This window comes from Arachis ipaensis, chromosome B02, assembly GCF_000816755.2.
Source record: "Arachis ipaensis cultivar K30076 chromosome B02, Araip1.1, whole genome shotgun sequence".
NCBI lineage: Eukaryota > Viridiplantae > Streptophyta > Magnoliopsida > Fabales > Fabaceae > Arachis > Arachis ipaensis.
The window spans coordinates 44,757,092-44,768,731 of record NC_029786.2 but is presented as its reverse complement, the minus strand read 5'-3'; positions in this window follow the sequence as shown (position 1 = coordinate 44,768,731).

Below are 11,640 nucleotides of genomic sequence, written 5' to 3'. Positions count from 1 at the left end.
CAGGTCCCTATAGTTTTACCGAATTTTCAATTAAGTCCCTATACTTTTTTTCTTTTCAATTGGGTCCCTATACGTTATTTTTGTTTTTAATTTAGTCCCTACCGTCACAAATCTGTTTAAAATAACAGAATATTATGTTAAAAAACCGAATATTCTTATAATTAGATTAAAATAATTAATTAAGATCTCTCCTATTTTTTTAAAATACCAATAGTACCCTTTACATTTTCTCCCCAAATTAAAAAATCCTAACCAGCCCTAAGTTAGTTTCCTAAGATCCAAATTGAGTTTCTCCTCCGTCGCACTCTGCTGCCGTCTTCCGTGGCGTCGTCCTTGTCCGTCGTTGGGTGGTCATCGTCCGTCTGCATCGTCCACGGGTCCACGGTCCACGGGTGCTCTGCTCCGCTTGTCTGCCTTGCCCATTGCATCGCCTCGTCTCGCCTTGTCTCACCGCGCCTCGCCTCGAATCGCCGATGTTCAACTCCGTCTTGCTTCCTAGATTGGCTCTACAACAACGTGTGACTGCTAAAAAATTATGGTAGCGATTAAAATGGGGATTAAAATGGGGATGAAGCAGCAGGAAGAGTATGATGGCGATGGTGCTGCTGCTGTTTATTCCACACCGAAAATGGTTTTTGCTTACTATGTCACTGGTCATGAATTTGGCCACGCAACTCGTGTTGCGAAGGTAACCTCTCATTTCTCATCCTCATTCTCATGTCATTGTCGTTCATGATTCATTATTTGGATATTGCATTACATTTAAGTTTGAATTGCAATTTCAATTTCAATTGCATGTATATATGTAGGTGGTGAGGCATCTAATCCTTGCTGGTCATGATGTTCATGTGGTCACTGCTGCTCCTGAATTTGTTTTCACCAACGAAGTGCATTCTCCTTGCTTATTCTTTCGCAAGGTGAGTTTAATTCATTTTAGCTTGATTCAGGCTTAGTTTGATAGTTAGATCCACTTCAAAATGCGGTTGTTCATGATCTAGATTAGTTGGACTGTATCTAGATATGTTTGTTATGGAATGAAATGCATGCTAGGATCATAGCCCATGTGTTTATTTTTGTGAACAGAAAAAAAAAAGCACATGCTTTACTACGTGTAATGATAATTGTACTCACCTTGAATTAAACATTGGGTTGACAATGACTCAACATCTTAAAACAGGTAACTCTTTTGCTATCTCTCTATATCCCAAACCCACTTCATCTTCTCCAACATAATCTTATTTTTATTTCCAAATTTCTATACCTTATTTTTATTATTATTATTATTATTATTATTAGCTTGATAGCTCCCTTCTATTTGTGAATTGACTACTTGGGAGTCGCTGAAGATATTAAGCCTTTGAGCTCCCACTTCCTTGGCCAGCCTCAAACCAGCCAGTAGTACTTTATATTCAGCTTGATTATTTGAGGCAGGGAACTCGAACTTTAAGGAGCGCTCGATTTGTGTTCCCTGATCGCTTTCTAAGATGACGCCTGTGCCACTCCCTGTTTTGTTTGAGGAGCCATCTTCATAAAGGCTCCACTTTGTGGGGGTACCTGGGGTGTCAGTATACTCTGCGACAAAGTCGGCCAGATATTGGGATTTAATAACTGTTCGAGCTTCATATTTGATGTCGAATTCAGACTGCTCGACTGCCCATTATAGGATTCTTTCAATTAAGTCTGTTTTTTGTAAGATCCCCTTTATGGGTTGGTTGGTCCGTACTCTGATGGTGTGAGCTTGAAAGTATGGTCGGAGTCGTCGGGAAGTGAGTATGAGGGCGTAGGCGAACTTTTCTATTTTTTGATAGTTTAATTCAGCCCCTTGTAAATCCTTACTGATGAAGTAGATGGGTTGTTGTCCACTTTCATCTTCTCTGACTAGTGCTGATGCCATTGCCCGACTTCCTACGGCGAGGTATAATATGAGCTTTTCACCTTCCTGAGGTCGAGTAAGGACAGGTGGTTGCCCCAAAAATTTCTTTAAGTCTAGGAAGGCTTTTTCGCATTCTGGGGTCAACTCGAACCTCTGTCCCTTCTTTAATGTTGCATAGAAGGGGAGAGATATTAAGGCTGATCCAGCTAAGAACCTAGACAGAGCCGCTAGTCTTCCGTTGAGCTACTGGACCTCCTTGACACAGGTCGGACTTTTCATGCGAAGTATGGCCTGGCACTTAATTGGGTTTGCTTCAATTCCTCTTTGGGTGAGCATGAAGCCCAGGAATTTGCCAGCTTTTACCATGAAGGTGCACTTTGCGGGATTGAGTTGCATACCATGCTTTCTTATGGTGTCAAACACTTCAGCGAGGTCGGACAACAACGATTCCTCACTTTGTGTCTTTACCAGCATGTCGTCTACATAAACCTCCATTAGCTTCTCGATGTGGTCGGCAAAGACTTTATTCATTAATCTTTGGTATGTAGCTTCTGCATTTTGAGTCTTAATGGCATGACTATGTAGTAGTAATTTGCCTTTGGAGTTAGGAATGAGGTCTTTTCTTGATCGGGTGGATACATTGAAATTCGGTTGTATCCTGAATAAGCATCCATGAAAGAGAGGTACTTGTATCTGGAAGAGGCATCCACTAGAGTGTCTATATTCAGTAGCGGGTAGGGATCTTTAGGGCATGCTTTATTGAGGTCGGTGTAGTCGGTACACATTCGCCATTTTCCATTTGACTTCTTTACCAAGACGACATTGGCTAGCCATAATGGGTACTCAACCTCCCTTATGAACCCTGCCTTCAGGAAGGCTTGTACCTGCTCTTCCACAGCTTGGGACCTTTTTAGACCAAGCTTCCTACGCTTCTGTTGCACTAGCTGAGATCCAGGATACACCGCCAGCTTATGACACATTAACTTGGGATCTATGCCTGGCATGTCTGCGGCCTTCCATGCAAAGAGATCGGAATTATCCTTTAGGAGCTGTATTAGTGGCTCCTATAAGTCTTCCTTTAAGGTTGCCCCTATATTTGTTGTTTTATCCTGGGCATCCCCGACCTGGACTTCTTTAGTTTCGCCTTCTGGCTGAGGGCGGAGTTCTTCGCGAGCTTGAATTCCTCCGAGTTCTATAGTATTGGTTTCTTTTCCTCTGGGGTTGCCTTTAAGGTTCAGACTTTCGTTGTAACAGCGTCGTGCGAGTTTTTGGTCTCCCTTTATGGTTGCGATCTCTTCCGGAATGGGGAACTTCATGCATAGGTGTGGAGTGGAGACCACCGCGCCGAGCTGGTTCAGCGTTGTCCGACCTATCAGAGTATTGTAGGCTGAGCTCACGTCGACTACGATGTAGTCGATGCTTATTTTCCTAAATGGGGTTCCTTTTCCAAAGGTCGTGTGTAGTGGAATGTACCCTAATGGCTAAATTGGGGCGTCTCCTAACCCAAATAGGCTATTTGGGTATGCTCTGAGTTCTTTTTCTTGTAAGTCGAGCTTGTCGAAGGCAGATTTGAACAATATATCCGTAGAGCTTCCTTGGTCGACCAGTGTTCGGTGGAGGTTGGCGTTAGCAAGTATTATGGTAACGACCACAGGGTCATCATGTCCCGGGATGATGCCCGCGGCATCTTCTTGAGTGAAGGTAATAGTAGGGAGGTCGACCGATCTATCTCCTCCTCCAACATGGTACACCTCTTTAAGGTGTCTTTTGTGGGATGACTTAGAGATCCCTTCTCCTGCGAATCCTCCATTTATCATGTGAACATGCCTCTCAGGGGTGTGAGGGGGGACGTTCAGCTCGTCCGACCTCTTCGTCCCTTCTTCTCTTCTTTGGTTCGTCCGTTCTGTTGGCTAAGAATCGATCTAATCTTCCTTCTCGGGCTAGCTTTTCTATGACGTTCTTTAAGTCATAGCATTTGTTGGTAGGATGCTTGTAGACTCGGTGGTACTCGCAATACTCTGTCCGACTTCCTCCTCTTTTATGTTTAATCGGACGCGGAGGGGGGGGGATCTTCTTAGTGTTGCATATCTCTCTGTATCCACAAGGGACACCCTGAGTGAGGTGTAATTGTGGTATTTTCTAGGTTTTTCAGTAGGCTTGTCTTCTTTCTTCTTGGACTCTTTATCCTTGTCCCGAGGTGGGTAGGGAAATCCAGATTTTGAGGTTTCCCCAAGTCAAGAGTTCTCCTCCATATTAATATACTTTTCAGCCCATTCTTGTACCTCGTTTATAGATGTTGGGTGCTTTTTGGATATGGAGTGGCTAAAGGGTCCTTCTCGCAGACCATTAATGAGATCCATGATGGCTGCTTCTGTTGGTAGACTTTGTATGTCCAGACATGCCTTGTTGAATCTTTTCATGTAGTTGCAGAGGCTCTCCCGATCTCCTTGCTTAATCCCTAACAGGCTTGGGGCAGGTTTGGCTTTGTCTTTTTGGATGGAGAATCTGGCTAGGAACTTCTTGGTGAGATCATCAAAGCTTGCTATTGATCTTGGAGGCAAGCTGTCGAACCACTTTATTGCCGTCTTGGTCAAAGTGGTCAGGAAAGCTTTGCAACGGATTGCATCTGAGGCATCCGTGAGATACATTCGACTTCTGAAATTGCTGAGATGATGGCTTGGATCAGACGTACCGTCATACAGAGTCATGTCAGGGGCTTTGAAATCCTTCGAGACTTTAGCTTTCATGATCTCCTTTGTGAACGGGTCTTGGTCCTTGTTGGGACTTTCCTCGTGGCTGGATTGGGTGGTCTTAGTTTTGAGATCAGCTTTGAGCTTTAGGAGCTTGTTCTCCAGCTCTCGGCGTCGTCTTGATTCTCTATGAAGGTCTCGCTTGGCCTCCCGCTGCCGGTCGGCTTCTTGCTCCAACTGTTTAAGGCGATGCTGTTGTTCTCGGATAGCTTCCAAGATTTCTGTGTTTGGGGGTTGTTTATCCCCCTTGTTTTGACTTCCAAGATGCTGTTTGGCTTCCGTGTTCTTATGCGGCGTTCTGGAGCCAGAGTTGTGATCATTGTCAAGGTTATCCTCCATGATGATGGGATGACTTCCAGGTTCTCCGGCAACGGCGCCAATGTTCCGAGGGTTACCTAAAACTGGAGGCCAATCTCGGAGGAGATCTGTTGTGGTGGTCAGAGCTGTCATGTCCGACTTGTTGAATCTGGTGGTGCTGCTAATCCTTGATCACCGGAGGGTGGTGGTACCTGCAAGAGACTCTGATGCTTAAGTTAGCACGTGCTTTAGGCAGGTTTTTTGTGTAGAATCAGAGTGTGAGTTATACCTGGGTGCTCCAATGTATTTATAGTAGTGTGGAGTGACCTCCCTTTGAGATAAGTTAGTTATCTTATATTATCTTTTGTGGGTGAGTCTCCTTTTTCTTTGGCCAGCCGCCTTTAGGTGGGCTGTGACCTTTTTGGGCCTACTTGGACCCTTATAGCAACTTGGCCAAGCTCTTTGGGCAGAGGTCGGTGTCGACCAACCTTTATAAGAGGTTGGTCATTTTTGTCTTCATTCAGCCCGGCTCACATAGCTCGACCCATGGTATGAACAACAACCAACACCCATTCCTTCACCATTTAACACCCCAAGAAGCACCTTAAGTTGGTGATCCGTTTCCAAAAGAGCATATTGGCATGGCCTATGAAGCTCATTGAAGATATTGTTACCCATTCAACTTGTCCTTGGGTTGGAGTCACTTTTGTAAACTCTTGTATGAATGCTTCTACTTCTTGGGTGATCACCTCTTCCTCTACATTCTTCTCTAGCTCTTCCTTATCTTTCTCAAACTCAAAAGTAGAAGGATCCTCAAGATCATTGAGGGGGTTGACCAAGGTGGACAAAAAATCATTGATGATGCAATCCACTTCTTGATCAAACTCTCTCAATTCTCCATTCACCTCTTCCGTTTCACAAATTCTACCTTCCTCCTCTTGTTGCAATTCTTGTCCTAACTCTTCTACCTTCCCTTGAGGCTCCATGTTCTCCTCCTTACTGCACTCCATACTTTATCCTCCACCTTTCCCAAGGGGGATGTCTTGAGTTCTTGAGCATAGTAGAGTCAAGCGGTTCACCACTTCGGCTATGATAACCGTAAACTCCCCTTGTTTTCTTCGGAACCCTTCTTTCTCTTGGAAGAACGGTTGAAGGTCTTGTTGTTCTTGGGGCAAGGGTTGAAAAATATCACATTTTGGTGGAAGGGAGGGTTCAAAGGTTGGGAGAAAGGTTATATAGTTGGAAGGTGTGTCATATGGATGAGGGTATTGAGGTGGTGTATAAGGGTGTGGTGGTTCATATGGTTGGTAACAAGGTGTATAAACATTGGAATCCCATGGGGGTGGATGGTGTGGTACTTGAAGGTTTGGTGGTTGAGGGTTGTGTAGGGGGTATCTTTAACATCTTTGGGGTTGATATTCACAAAAGGGAAAGTTTGGCTCGTTGTAGTATAAGGGAGGTGTTTGCCATGAGTGTTACTCATATGCAATTGGTTCCTCCCTAAATTGATTCTCCTACTCCATGAAGCAATCCCAATTTGGATTTATTATACCCTACAAAACATTCACAACCAAGCTCCAAGCAACAAGGGTGATAGCTCATAGAAAAAGTAGCAAATAAAAACAAAAGACATTAACAAACAAGAAAAACAAAAATCTAAATATTAACAAAAACAACCAAATAACCAAAAAGTAAACTGTTTACACTATCAACATATTTACAACAACCAAAAGATAGCACTCAATTGCATCCTCGGCAACGGCGCCAAAAACTTGATGAGAGAGCTATTGTCGATCTAGAATTTTTCAAAATAAGATCACTTCGTTGCAAGTATAGCTAAATCAACAACTAACTCTCAACATAAAAGTTTAGTATTTTCAAATACAAAACATATAAATCGAGAGTCTTTCAACCTCGAGTCGTTCTCCCTAGGATACAATTGAGAGTGTTTCTCTTTCGGTTGTAAGGGTAAAGGGGTTTTTAAATCAAAGAACGAAAGATTAAAAGAACTAAGAAATCAAAGAAATAAGAGATAATCAAAATTGAAATTAATGCAATTAAAGGGAAATAAGATCAAAACTAGTGAAAATGCTATAAATGCAATAAAGAGCCTTGACTTGGGAATGAGGATCCAAGGAATCCTATCATCACTATAACCACAACTATGGTAATTATGATGAGTCAATCTCGCCTAGTCAACCCCAACCATCGAGGAGTAAGTCAAGCAAGCATAATTGACCTTAATCCATAAGTCCTAGCTAACTTATCAACCTAGTTGATAAAAAGCTAGCGTCAATGGAAACAAGAGTCAACTAACTACCCAAGAATTACCACTAAATGTCGGACATTATGACTCTAGTATCTTAGGAACTCAAACCACAAGCCAAAGTGGGAAAATCTACTAAAATTCTAAAGTTGGCATTTTCACAAACACCTTGTGTGCATAAAAGTAAAACAGGGAAAATTGCAAAGAAAAATAACAAACTATAACCAACTATCAACAATACCAACAATAAACATCCAAACAAACATAAAGAAAGCATGAAACATGAAATTCATCAATCAAAACTTCAAGAACTCAAAATTGCAATTATAAACAAAGTGCTTGAACCAAAGGAAATGAAAATAAAGACAATGTAATTAAAGAGGAATTAAAGAGTACTTACAATTAAAAATGATCAAAATCCAAAACTAAGCTTGCTATAAAATGCTACATGAAAACTACATAAACCCTAGGAGAGCTCTCTACTCTACACTACTCCTACTCCTAATTAACTATGCTAAAAAATGTAAAATGTGGCCTTCTACTCTAATGCCTTCATATGTCTTCAATCCCCCTTCATATAGCACTTCATTTCAGCCTTGAGCCTTCAAAAATTAGGCTAAAAGGCCTCAAAAAATGCACAGCACGCGTTTCATTAATGAAATTACGTGCAGGGTCCTGTGCGGACGCACAGACATGTGCGCCCGCACACTTGGCTCAATGGGCTCCTGTGCGTACGTGATAAACCCTGATTTCGTGGTTTATCTTGTACTTATTTTAGGGAATTTTATCACCTTTTCCCACATTTATTCAATGAAATAGCATGGTTTTGTAATTCTCCCTTGAATTATGCTCAAGTGTAAAAACATGCTTTTTAGGTCCTTGAGGATCGGATTTCTGCCAGTAAAGAAATTTATAGAATTATTAATCGTGTTGTAAGTATAGTTTTTAAACCAATAGAGAATCCTTTCGTACAAAAGTTTGGTTGTCACAAGTAACAAAATCCAATAAAATTTATAACCGAAGTATTTAAACCTCGTGTCGTCTCTCAAGGAATTGCAGGGAGGTGTATTTATTATTGGTTATGGAAAACAGTGTTTTTGGGTTTTAAAAGGTTTGAACAAGGGAAATAAATTGCAGGAATTAATAAATTAATAACTAATAAAACTCTTGGCAAGGTATGAAAACTGGAAGTCCTATCCTAGTTATCCTTATCAATGGTGATGAGAATTATATATTTTTTTGTTTGCTCCCACTAAGTCAACCTCTAACTATGAAGGTAAGTCAAGTGGATAAATCAATTTAACATCTAAAGTCCTAGTCAACTCCTAAGGAAAGACTAGAGTTATAGGAATTTAAATCAATCAGCAAAGATAACAATTATCAATCACAATGAGTTTGACAACTCAAGAGTCACCAATTAATTAACCAAAGCCAAAAGGGAAAAATCTAATAAAGGAAAGCAATCATAATTCTGAAATACCTCAAATTGCATTAATAAAAAAAAATCAATCCAAACATAAAGAGTTTATAAACTAAATTGAGAAAATAAATAAAAAGAAATATTAAACCTGGGAATTGAGAGGAAGAAATCCTAATTCCTTTAAGAGGAATCCTAATTCTAAATCCTCTCCTCTCTCTCTAAAAACTACATCTAGATTATGAAAAGTGAATAATGGAATATCTCCCTGAATGGATGCATTTCCCCACTTTATAGCCTTTAATATGTATTTCTGGACTTGGATCTAGGCCGAAAAGGGTTTCAGAAATTGCTGGGGGCGTTTTCTGCAGTTTCTGCATGTGGCGTCTGTCACGCGTTCGCGTGGGTCACGCGTTCGCGTCATTTAGAGTTTTTTCTGGTCACGCGTACGCGTCAGTTACGCGTCCGCGTCGTATGCGTTCCGCTCAAGTCACGCGTCCGCATCGTCCATGCGTTCGTGTCGCTGCCTTGTCTTCAAAACTTCATTTTTATGCTTTCCTTCAATTTTTGTATGTTTCTTTTATGTCCTCTAAGCCATTCCTGTCCTATGAAACCTGAAAATACTTAACACACAAATCACGGCATCGAATGGTAATAAAGGATAAATAAATTTTAATATTAATAAAGCATAGGAAACATGTTTTTATAAATCTCATAAAATGAGGAAGGAATGGTAAAACCGTGCAATTTATATGAATAAGTGGGTGAAGACTTGATAAAAACCACTCAATTGAGTACAAGATAAACCATGAAATAGTGGTTTATCAACCTTCCCACACTTACACAATAGCATGTCCTCATGTTAAATCCAAGAGAAAGAGTAAGGTAAAGTGGTGGAATTTCATGCAATGCAATCTATCCTAAATATAACTACCTGAATGAATCATGCAATTCTAATTATTATCTACCTATGTATATATAAAGCTTACATGTGGTTTAGTTTGCTTCATATCTTCAAGGAATCATATATGTACAAGTGAGGCCAAACCAAATTAAAACATGTTCACAATTGAGTTGGGTTAAAATATTTCACAAACTTTTAAGACAATTAATCAATTTAAACATGGATATATGGGAATGAGCTATTGAACCCTCACTGGATTTGTGTTTACTCTCTAGTCACTCAGTGTTTGGGGTTAATCACTCTATTCTTTTCTATCCATGCTTTTCAAGACTATGTTCTTCATCTAACCAATCAACAAATATGGAATACAGACATACAAAAATCATGAGGTCTTTTTCAAGGTTGTAATGGGGGCCAAGGTAAAGGTAAGGGTATACATATAAGGCTAAGTGAGATAACAAAATGAATCCTTGATTAATCTAAGATTTCACCTAACATATACATACTTTATATAAATTAAAATGCTTTACCTAGCTACCCAAATTTTTCCCACTTTTGTGTTGCATGCTCATGCACCAAATTTATTTTTGAATTTCGTCACATGTGCATTGGTTCTTATTATTTTGCATTGGGGTTATTTTTGTGTCCCCTTATTTAATTATTTAAAAGTTTTTTTCAATGCACATGATAATTTAATTAATTTGATTTCACATGAGCATGCTTCCCAAAAATTCTTATTATTTTATTGAATTAATCTTTTCTTATCAACCCATGTTCCCATGTTTCCCCACACTTAGTGTGCATCACAATTTCTATCTTAAGCTAACCAAGGATTCAACTTAGAATTTTTTTTATTTGTTTTTCTGCTTAAGGCTAGTAATGTGGTTATAGAACAAGATGGGATTAAAAAGGTAAGCTTATTTGGGATAAGTGAGCAATTTAAATAATGGCCTTAATCATCTCTTGGTATGTATCTATATTCTATATTGGACATATAGATTAAAATAAAGTAAAGATTGCGAGCATAGAAAAGAAGGACAAAACACACAGGAATGAAATTTATGGTTGAATGTAACCATACAATTAAGCTCAAAACTCACATGCTGTGTGCTCTCTAGCTCAAAAATCATATATCAGTTATGTATGTCATGCAAGTAGAAATCAAGAGTTTTCGTTCAACTCAATGTGAATCTTAGGGGTGGCCCTTAAAATCTTAGTTTTGTTCCTTGAAAAATGTTGTATAAATTAACTAACATATAATGCTATATATATACAAGGTGTGTGGATGTTTTGATTCTGTTAAAGTCTCTAGTTTACTCCTTTTATTTTTAATTAAATCAAACTATTATATGCTAAAAGGGTAAACTATACTAAGTAATCCACATATTCTATAACTAAGAAGTTTAGAATTGCAACTAAACTAAATATCTAAGATATAAACTCAAGTGCAAAATGCGGAAATAAAGTAAAAATTCAGCAAGAGCAAAAGAAAAATGTGCAAGTACCAAAGGATAAAAATAAAAATACAGAAAATGAACATAATAAGATAGAAGAGTCTGTAGTGGTTCACCAAAAAGATAAGCCAGAGATGGCGACCTCCCCACACTTAAAATATAGCATCGTCCTCGATGCTCACTCAAGCTGGGTGTGAAGAAGTGTCATCTCCGGAAGGATGGGCTGCTGGAGTCTCTGTGGTGGCCTGAAGGTCTGCAGACTGGATAAGTGTAGGAGGATCTGTCTACTGCAGTGGAGGCTCTGACTGTAGAGGAATCGCCGGATCTGCGGCATGGATCTGGTGTGGCTCCTCATGCTGTGGCGCAGCCTGCTCTGGTCCTGCCTGTTCAGCCTGGGCATGTGTCTCCTCCTCATGATCATCTGCCTCTACCTCAAATGTATCAGAAGGGGTGTCGGGCTCGGAGGGGATGTCGCCGCCGGATCAGATCATCAACTTGAGGTGCTCATAGCGCCGCTTGTCGCGACGCTCCATACGATCTATGCGGGCGAAGAGGCGGTGCACCAGATGATAAATGGGCTCAGGAGCAGGTGGAGGTGCAGTGGTGGTAGCTGGTACAGTAGTGGATGAAGAAGGGGCGGTTGAAGGTGTGGCTGCCTCAGCAGAAGCGGTGAGGAATG